Consider the following 11294-nt stretch of genomic DNA (forward strand, 5'->3'; position numbering starts at 1 on the left):
GATCTCCTCAGTCTGTCAGTGGAACAGGACGGTGACAAAAGTCTGTCACTGAAGCTGCTCCTCTGCCTGAAGATGACACTGTTAAGTGGATGCAGTGGATTATTCATCAGTGACAGGAGTTTGCTTAATGCCCGTCGCTCTGCCACAGATGTTAAACTGTCCAACTTTAATCCTACAATGGAGCCTGCCTTCTTAACAAGTTTGTCCAGGCGTGAGGCGTCTTTCATCTTTATGCTGCCACCCCAGCACACCACCGCGTAGAAGAGGGCACTTGCCACAACCGTCTGGTAGAACATCTGCAGCATCTTACTGTAGATGTTGAAGGATGCCAACCTTCTCAGAAAGTATAGTCTGCTCTGACCTTTCTTACATAGAGCATCAGTATTGGCAGTCCAGTCCAATTTGTCATCCAGCTGCACTCCCAGATATTTATAGGTCTGCACCCTCTGCACACAGTCACCTCTGATGATCACAGGGTCCATGAGGGGCCTGGGCCTCCTAAAATCCACCACCAGCTCCTTGGTCTTGCTGGTGTTAAGGTGTAAGTGGTTTGAGTCGCACCATTTAACAAAGTCTTTGATTAACTTTCTGTACTCCTCCTCCTGCCCACTCCTGATGCAGCCCACAATAGCAGTGTCATCAGCGAACTTTTGCACGTGGCAGGACTCCGAGTCATATTGGAAGTCTGATGTATAGATTGAACAGGACCGGAGAAAGTACAGTCCCCTGCGGCGCCCCTGTATTGCTGCACACAATGTCAGACCTGCAGTTCCCAAGACGCACATATTGAGGTCTGTCTGTAAGATAGTCCACAATCCATGCCACAAGGTGTGAATCTACTCACATACATACATACATAATTATGGCTGAAGAGTCATCCTTTGTTTGATTTTTTTAGGGGGAAAATGTAGAACCAATTAAATACTTCCCACACAGCTAATTAGAGGCAAAATATTTATATAAACGTTGAAGTAAAATACAACATTGGGGCAGTTTGATAGAACTAAAGAGCGGTCTTAAAGCAATTGTTCGACCAAACATGAACACATTTTTTAGCACTTCTATATGGTTCATCACTCAGTACGTGTCTAGTGCACAAATTTGCCTTTTGTCTTGTTAGAAAGTGCCAGTACATGGCTAATGATTCTAACAAATAAGTGGAAACATATAACAAGACCTAACATTATACTAAATGCATGATTGCATTTTGTTTCTTTCTCTCTATTAAATGAAACAACTTTTTCAAATGTTTGGCTCTGAGATTTGTTAATTGTCTTTGCAAAAGCTAGTCTAATGGGAAACTGTTAACGTTTTAATATGAATTGCATATCAAGATCTCCTTTGGTGTTTAATGCTATTCGCAGGAGATGTACTACGTTACCTTTCTTGGATACATCCTTCTTTTAACAGTAATATCGGCCGGTGGAAGACCGGATGGTGTTAACGATTGTAGATATTCTTCGGGATATTGTAAGTTGATGTTTTCATCTTCTGCACCATCACCACCAACTGTTTCAGCATAGTCTATGGATACGCATTTAATCAATTTGCCGTGTAACCAATCAACAATTTCCACGTTAATTCATTTGACTTCATCGTTTCTTGAGCTAGGATTGCCCGTGTACTCAATTTTTCTGCTGATAACCCTTCATGATGAAATTCTTCAATAAGATTTGAGAGCTGAGAGCGTAGGGACTATGTCTGTCAAAAGCATTCACATGAATGAGAGGTAAGAGGACTGTGGGCGTGTTTGAAAATGGTTGCTAGGAAGGAGTGACTTTTAAAAAATATCATGGCAATATTCTCATTTCACGGGACTTGAAAAAATCTTTTCCAAAAAGTCACGTCTTGTCTCCTAAAAAGTCTCGTCATGTCGAAATATTTTTTTATATAATAGAGAGATTTCAGTTTTAAAGTTTTTTCTCATGAGGTTACACTGTATACGATTAGGTGGAATAATAGGAGTTTCCTGATATCCAAGGAAGTGATTCCTGCCTAATTGTGGCTTTTGCTTATGCAGTTTGTTTTTCCTTAAAAGAGAACAGTATGACACAGTGTAGGAATCCATAAATCTGATAGATAAGGTTAAGAAGCTGACATCCATTTTCTGGTTTAAGTTTGAAGAATATGATGTGCATTTAGTAAAATGTTAGGTCTTGTAGTTATAGGTCTCCATCACTTGTTAGCATTGTTAACTATGTACTGGGGTTCTCTAACAAGAAAAAGGCAAATCTGGGCACCAGGCACGTCATGAATGATCACCTACACTTCAGGTGAGTGAAGAACTGGGTTCACTGTGTTTTTTGGCTGATCTGTTGCTTTAATGTACATCTTTTATCGTAACAGTACAACAGCTCCTTTGGAGCATACAAGCCACACATTTTGAACATTCAAAACAGTAATTATTTATGTCACAGATCTCATTGCAGTCTTATATGAGAAAAGTTAATCAACAGTTTATTTTCTGGCAGAATTCACCAAGCGTTGGATTGTTCACCCACTAATAGGGAACGTGAGCTGGGATTAGACCATTGTGAGACAGGTTAGTTTTACCCTACTGATGATGGTGTTGTCTCAATAAATAAATAAAAAATTTATGGAGTATCAATAACCGACAAGCTATTAAATAGTACCATTTTGTTGCATTTTTATGACTGTAGGAAAAACATTAAAATGCTCATCCTGATTGTCCAAGAACATGCTAAGTTCTACCTATAACATTAGTACACAGTAATGATTGAAGGGATATCATGGAGAGTTTTACTGTCGACACTAACAGAGAAATTGTCTTAATGTCTTTTCACTGTGTTTGAACTTTTAGTTTCAGTGAGTCCAGCTAATATCAGTTAATATATAAAATAGAGCAGGTGTTGTATATAGCCTACTAGTAATATTTAGTGTATCAGAACATTTTGAGCACACAATGCCCATATTAGTTGTTTTTGCAGATATAAAAGACGAAAATAAAACAGTGTTGGAATAATGCATTTAACACCATAATAAGCATACCTCTTTATAAGTAACCAGTAACGAATGGACTTGACTTGAGCATTCCTAGTTTTCATTCTCTTTCTCTGTACGTTTACCATTTGTTTGCTCAGAGGTTGATGTGCTTGCTGCTTCCTGAGCAGCTCTTATTTTCTCTACCATAGTGGCCCGCTGCTTCTCTTCTGTCATCTGCATCTTTTCACATTAAAACTAATTAAGTCAGTGTTTGTGTTGCAATTACTTAGTACATTTTCCTTAATTGTTCACTTGAGCTGGCACTTACATATTTAATCTGCCTCAAGAATGATTTAAGATATGAATCTCTAATGTGGAATGTGTACATTTAGCATTCGTTTTATTCAGAGGTTGATGCACTTGCTGCTTCGTGAACATCTGTTCTTTTCTCCACCCTAGTGGCCCGCTTCTTCTCTTCTTTCATTGGTATCTTTTCATGTTAAAACTGACCAATTCAGTGTTTGTGTTGCAATTACTTAGTACATTTTCCTTAATTTTTCACTTAAGCTGGCACTCAAGTCTTCAATCTGGGTCAAGAATAATTTAAGATATGAAGAGTTAGGGGAAGTGATGGCAAAGGTGGTAGGGATGAGAATGGTGCCTATTTGAATTTGCCACATAGCCGTCCTGCTGGCCACTGCTGAGAGTTGATTCTACAATAAAATAAAAATAAAAAGAGGAATAACCTAAGAGGTCAATCATCACCCCGAAAGCAGATAGTAGATGTGTACCAAATTTCAGGCCAAATGGTTTGCAAGCTACAGGCGATTTAAAATCCTGGACAGACAAACAGACAGCCATGGTAGCATATAATATAAGAAGATTTGTCTTTTGCTTGCAGATTGTAAACAACTTTATGCAATTCAAGGCTTCCTAGACAGTAATGGAGAGTGCAAGAGAGGCAACATATCTGCAGTTTCCAGTTTCAGTTTTGGCCACCAAGAATTATTTCCAGGGAGTGAGCTCTTCTTGACTTCTATTAGACTGGTAGCCATACACCAAGAGGCCAAACAAGATTGCATGAGGCTTTTTCACTTGCTTTTTTACCCTTTTTTCTGTCAATGAATGTGAAAATTCTGTGGCTTTTGAAAAATGTGGCAAGATTCCTGAGGGAAAAAGACTTCTTGAAGCAAAAAAAGTAACTGGAATTCTCAGTAAGTTTCAGTTGTTGTTATTGTGTTTTTTGTTTTTCTTTTTATACACACTATATGCATGTATTGTATATCATACATCTCTAAAATGTGTTGTGTTGAAAATAAAGTAACCATTAACTATTTACAGAGATATTCTTCTTATTCCTTCTGAACTACAGCATACTGTATGTGATACGGAGTGGTGCCCTAAGTGGATGGACCTCAGTTGAAATGTCCAAACTGAAGAAAGCCCTTATTAACAAGTGCCACACAAGAGCCTGTGAGAGCAGCAGCAATTCACCCTTGTTACTTATTCTCTTTCTCTCTGTAATATTTCTCCTCCTTTTTCCCCCAGGAGTGCAAAACTGGGTAATGTAGTCACACAGTAAAATGCATATATTGCTGTGAATTTTGTGTTTTTTATAATCTACTTTATATATATTAAATCCTAAGCCTAAAAGTGCAATGATTTTAGGTGACTTTTTTGTCACGCTTTAAATCTGGCTTATTTTAAAACCTACATATATATATTTGGTATCATTCTTTTCAGAATTTATTGAACTTTAATGTGATGTTGTTAGATTTTCAGATCCTTTTTCCGTTTTTAAATTGTAAACTAAAAAATATCAAGAACTCACTTCCCGCAAGATGAGACTTGTGTGCCAAGAGATTTAACCATGCCCAAGGCTGGAAATAAAAGACAAAGAGTTGGACAGCTGCTGTATAGGCTTTTAAATGTTCGAAGCGCAGGGCGAGATGCCGATCATATGGCATGGTGGCAGCAGCACGCCAGCAGATGATTGAGCCAACAGGAGGCAAAAAAAAAAAACTATTTGTTTTCCATTGTATCACCGTTTAAGGGTGGGTTTCGGAGGAGCGACCATGTCTCCTTGGGGTGCGTTCAGCCTTACTCTTCACAACACGAGTCACACTTGTTTACTTGAGTTAATTTTAAGTAGTTTTGATGTTCTTAACATAAAAGTTCCAAAAAATTTGTTTTTTTACTATATAAAGCACTTAAAAATTGTAACATTGGCTTTAGTAGTGTGAGAGAAGGCTGACAGCTCAGCCCAGTCGGGACACCCCTGAAATGGAAGGATGGGTGTAGGCAGCTACTTGTGGACACTACCGCCCCCAAAACACTAGTTGGCAGCTCCCCTGGAGTGTAGTGGTGCCCCGGATTCCCACAGGGCATCCTGAGACTTGGAGTTCGGTTTCTCAGCCCTGTTGGGTGCCGTGGGTGCCGCCAGGGGGTACTGTGAAAGGACCTGGGGAGTCGTGCTTCCCTTATAGCTTGGAAGTTCTAGGAAGTCATGAGGACGGAAGCCCTGAAGTACTTCCAGGCTGATTAAAGAACTTGAGTTCTCCAGCTGACCAAGGACTATTTAAAGGACTGCTGAAGACCCAGCAGGTAAGCCAGAGTCGGATGGAGGTGGATGACATTTGCTGGGAGGTGTGGAGGAGAAATTGTATTTGTGATTATTATTACTGTTAATTGCCTGTATTATTGTGGCTGTGGTGCTTAGGGAGCACTGCTGGAGAAGAAAATAATTAAAAGAACTTCTTTGTGCTTTTATCCGGTGTCCTGAGCATCTGTCTGTGGAGTTTAAAGGGACAACAGTACCACCTAGCATTCACAATAGAAACTTTTCTTTAAAAAGTTGGAATAGTTCATGTAGAAATGTTTTTATTCAAATATAAAAATAAAAGCACATTAAAAGATACATGTTTGACTGTACGTTGCAGAGAGTGTGACTACTTTTCATTTCTTTATTAATGTAATTTGAATTTACAGTAAATTAATTTTGAATTATTTACCATTGTTCTGTTTTTCAAGTTTTATCTGCATTGCTATTGAGACAGGTGATGGATACTTTGCTTGAGTAGGGCTCCAGGATTGCTTCTATTAAGTACAGGGAGAAACAAGTAAATCATTATTAAGGTTTAGAGGATACACTCCTGAGATCTTTGTACATTCTATTATTTCTCTTCTCATATCTCAATTTTGTCTCAATCTTAGCTCTTTTTTTTCTGTTTGTTTTCTTGATTGTTGCTCTTAAGGCATTTTAGAAGAACTACATGAGTGAAAGATGAAACCTAAACGATTCTTCAATGAAAATCAAATTTGTGTCTCCTGAGCACTAAATAGGACATTACCGAACAGTATTTTTATTCCTCTGGGTCTAAACAAAGAGAGCAGGAGCACCCTTAAAAATATCAACAAATGGTTGAAAAACTGCAGGTGCATTGGTGAGCCCATAGGACATTGCTCAGTATTAGTAATTTCCAGTGGTAGTGTTAGAAGCAGGATATGTATGAGGGAAGTGTGACTAAGGTGAGGGCTGCAGTAGAAGTGACAAATGCATTCAAGGTGGAGGTGGGATTATATCAGGGATTGGCTCTGAGCCTTTTCTCATTTGCAATGGTGATGGACAAATTGACAGACGAGATTAGACAGGAGTCCCCTTGGACTATGATGTTTGCTGATGACATTGTCATCTGTAGCGATAGTAGGGAGCAGGTTGAGGAGACCATGGAGCGGTGGAGATATGAGAGGACAGGAATGAAGGTCAGTAGAAACAAGACAGAATTCATGTGTGTAAATGAGAGGGAGGTCAGTGGAATGGTGAGGATGCAGGGAGTAGAGTTAGCCACGGTGGATGAGTTTAAATACTTGGGATCAACAGTACAGAGTTACGGGGAGTGTGGAAGAGAGATTAAGAAGAGAATGCAGGCAGGGTGGAGAAGAGTGTCAGGAGTAATTTGTGACAGACGGTTATCAGCAAGAGTGAAAGGGAAGGTCTACAGGACGGTAGTGAGACCAGTTATATGGGCTGGAGATGGTGGCACTTACCACAAATCAGGAGACAGAGCTGGAGGTGGCAGAGTTTAAGATGCTAAGATTTGCATTGGGTGTGATGAGGATGGACAGGATTAGAAATGAGTACATTAGAGGGTCAGCTCAAGTTGGACAGTTGGGAGACAGTCAGAAACGTATACAGCGCTTCATGCTGTGGCTCATCAATTTTATCCCCCTGTAGTTACTACAGTCCTGCACGTCCCCTTAATTCTTAAATATCAGCACCAGTACACTTCTTCTTCTTCTCCACTCCTCAAGCCTCCTCTCATTTTCCAAGATCCCATTAAACTATCTGGTTAAAAACTCCACTGCCATCTCTCATAAACACCTCCATGCTTCCACAGGTATGTCATCTGGACCAACAGCCTTTCCATTCTTCACCCTTTTCATAGCTGTCCTTACTTCCTCCATGCTAATCTGTTGAACTTCCTGATTCACTATCTCCACATCATCCAACCTTCTTTCTCTCTCTTTCTCTTCATTCATCAGCCTCTCAAAATACTCTTTCCATCTGCTCAACACACTCTCCTCACTTGTAAGTATGTTTCCAACTTTATCCTTTACCACCCTAACCTGCGGCACATCATACCCAGCTCAGTCCCTCTGTCTAGCCCATTGGTCCTTTTCTCCCTCCTTAGTGCCCAACCTCTCATACAACTCATCATACACCTTTTCTTTAGCCTTCACCACCTCTCTCTTCACCTTGCACCTTATCTCCTTCTACTCTTTTCTACTTTCTGCATCTCTCTGACTATCCCACATCTTCTTTGTCATCCTCTTCTCCTGTATACTGTCCTGTACATCCTCATTCCACCACCAGATTTCCTATTTCCAGATGTCACGCCAAGCATTTAATCTCTAGTAACACACTTTGTTTAATTCTGTGTCCCCCAGCTAAGTTAATTAATTTCCCTCGCTAGAGAAACTTTTACCACAAACATATTTTCATTGAGGGCAGCACGGTGGCGCAGTGGTAGCGCTGCTGCCTCGTAGTAAGGAGACCTGGGTTCACGTCCCAGGTCCCCCCTGCGTGGAGTTTGCATGTTCTCCCTGTGTCTGCGTGGGTTTCCTCCCACAGTCCAAAGACATGCAGGTTAGATGCATTGGCTATCCTAAATTGTACCTAGTGTGTGCTTGGTGTGTGTGTGCCCTGCGGTGGGCTGGCGCCCTGCCCGGGGTTTGTTCCTGCCTTGTGCCCTGTGTTGGCCAAGATTGGCTCCAGCAGACCCCCTTGACCCTGTAATTAGGACTATAGCGGGCTGGATAATGGATGGATGGATATTTTCATTGAGGTCACAGGTGATTACAGAAACATCTTCCCATAATACATCTACCTCCAAATCACTCATGGTGATTTGAGGTTATGCGCTGACTGCAAAAAAAGGCACACAGTTTGAAAATTAAGAGTGAAGATCAGGAGAAAGAATGGAGTCAAAGGTAAAGCAAAGTTCAGGACCCATCAAGAAGAGAAAACAAATTTGAAAAACAAAAACCAAAGGCAAAAAGTGGGGCGTGTTATTATATTTAAGTTATTTATGTTTGAAACCATTAGCCATTCTATTTTAGTACACACGCTGGGAAATGACTTTGGGCTTATTGAAAATGTTCTTGCCTGGTTTAGTTCTTTTACTGATTTTTTTTTATTGATACCAGTACATACAGAAATGTGTCCAGTACTCAGAAGTTAAATATGGAGACCTGCAGGGCTCAGTACTCGGACTTTATTATTTTCACTTTAAAGGATTCCACTGGGATCTATCATTAGAAAATATGTTTATTTTTCACTTGTATGTAGCTGATATCCAATTATACCTTTCTTTTTAGACTAAATGGCATTTCTCCAATGTTGTCTTAATTAATTGTGTCAGTGAGTTAAAGAAGTTAATGGATAAAAACTGAACATAGATAAAACAGAGATGTTAATTATTGGAGGTAAATATGCTGTCCAAAAGGATATTCTGTCATTATTTAACTAAGTTGGAATCACTATTAGTTTAACTGACTCAGCCTGCAATCTACGCATTATCCTTGACACTAGTATTTAGTTACAGGGCCCCAAGCTGTGAAATGGTCTGCCTGCTACTATAATAAGTGCCCCATCAGTCTCAGCTTGTTAACCAGGCCGAAGACTCATGACTTCAGTTTAGCACACCCTGACTAGAGCTGCTGATTAGCTCTGCATCTCTGTTGTTAGTCATTTGTACACGAATATAAGGGTATTGTGCCATGTTAGCCATTATGAATGTAGGGAGAAGTCACGCAAAATGACCCCTTTTATTGGCTAACAAAAAAGATTACAATATGCAAGCTTTTGAGGCAATTCAGGCCCCTTCTTCAGGCAAGATGTAATCAATTGATGAAGAAGGGGCCTGAGTTGCCTTGAAAGCTTGCATATTGTAATCTTTTTAATTAGCCAATAAAAGGGGTCATTTTGCTTCATTTCTCACTACACAAATATAAATAATTCAAGTGTTACTAATCTCCTCTGGTCTGTTTTTCTGTTCTCAGTAACTGGATATGGAACTTGGTGCCTTGGATCTACTGCTAGGATGCTATCCTGGGTATGGAAAATCATTTCAGATAAATCAGCTTTGGATTTATCAGGTGGAAAGATCCTGTTATCAGATTGAATGGCCTGCACAGACTCTACTATTGAATGACTGGCATGACTTATCTTCTGGGTTTTTTAATACACTTTTATTTTTATATGTACTAATGCTATATTTAGTAATTAGTGTAATCTATACTTGCATTTTACCTGAGAATCTGTTCACAGCACTCCATGCAAGTACTCATTGAAGAGTGTTATACAAAAAGAAAGTACTATTGTATTGTATAGATAGACGGACAGAAGATACTTAATTCTTCCCCAAGCGATAATTATTAGTAATGTTGTTTGTGTATTTGCTTTCTGTGTGTGATGATCCACCTCCCTCTCCTTGTCACTTTGCTTCTCTTTGTGCAGTTTGTCTCTGCAGCTTTGACCATGTGGAATTGTCATCTGTCTTGAAGTACACAGCTGAAGTAAGGAGAGCTCTTTCTTGCTGTTTTATTAGCTCCAACATACCTAACTGGCACCTACCAGTATAGCATGTGGAGGAATAGAATTGTGACAACATGGTGTATTTAAGCAATCAACATGTACCCTTGTCAAAAATCAATATTGTATTCTGTAAAGTATATATGACTGATATGAGGCTGTATATACAGTAAGGGTGTACCTGACTGTTGCTAAACAGACTTTGTTGTGACATTTTTGGGTCCCCTGTCAGGGTTGGACCTAGGATGAACTCCAACACTTTGGTTTTTATCACTGGGGTTTTCATTTGATAAGTTTAAATTTCTATACTTTTGGCACTTTTATCTTCATTTTGGCTATTTTATCATTTTTATTGCTATTTTGGTGACAATGATACTGCCATTTCATTCTTTTCTGTCACAGACATATTGTTGCTGGTAATTGTGCTTCATTGCCACAAATAGTGCAACCAATGATGTTGTCATGCTAACAGTACTGAAGATGATACCATCCTACTTCCACCGTTTTTGAATTTATGCATGAAAACAGTTGGTGCATTTAGCTACCTTATTTACATCAAAATCTTATTATGACCTTGCATGTGTTTTTGCTACAATTACTGAGACGTGCATTCGGTTTTGGCATTTTGGCTTATCTCCTTTCCAGCTCTAACAACTGTTTGTTCCTGATATTTACCTTCTCATCTCCCAGCCCTTTATTGCCTCAGGGCTGGCCAAATTCATTCATGGCAGAACAGCCATAGTCATGTTGTTTAGGGTTTTGATGAATTTTAATACTCACATGTTTACTGGCATTGAGTTACATGTTGTTGCAGCACAACAACTTATGATCACAATTTAAATAAAACCCACAATATCTGTCTGCAAGCACAAACAGATGAGAGCAAACAGAACTTCATTCTATATAATGGCCCAGGTAAGTGCTATAACAACCCAAGTAGTAGCTGTATTGATCAAACAAATGGGCAGTGGGATCCCTAAGTGCATGGAATCCAGGTTACTGAATATAGAGCTCAGGGCAAAAGAAAATCATAAAAATAAAAAAATCGGAAATTCAAGAAGGATTCTTTTGTAGCTAAACCCATTGCTGCATGCAGGCAAGCAGGTGCTGTCTGTCTAATATTTAAGTATCCAAACACTTCACCTGAAAGAAAGTAAAATGACTACAAGGTTAACAATGCTTAAGGTAGTGGTTGCACCACTGAGATGTCATGAATCAGAGAACTGAATATCTTCAAAGATTCTGTAATCAAAATCAT

Source organism: Polypterus senegalus, chromosome 8, assembly GCF_016835505.1.
Source record: "Polypterus senegalus isolate Bchr_013 chromosome 8, ASM1683550v1, whole genome shotgun sequence".
Taxonomy (NCBI): Eukaryota; Metazoa; Chordata; class Cladistia; order Polypteriformes; family Polypteridae; genus Polypterus; species Polypterus senegalus.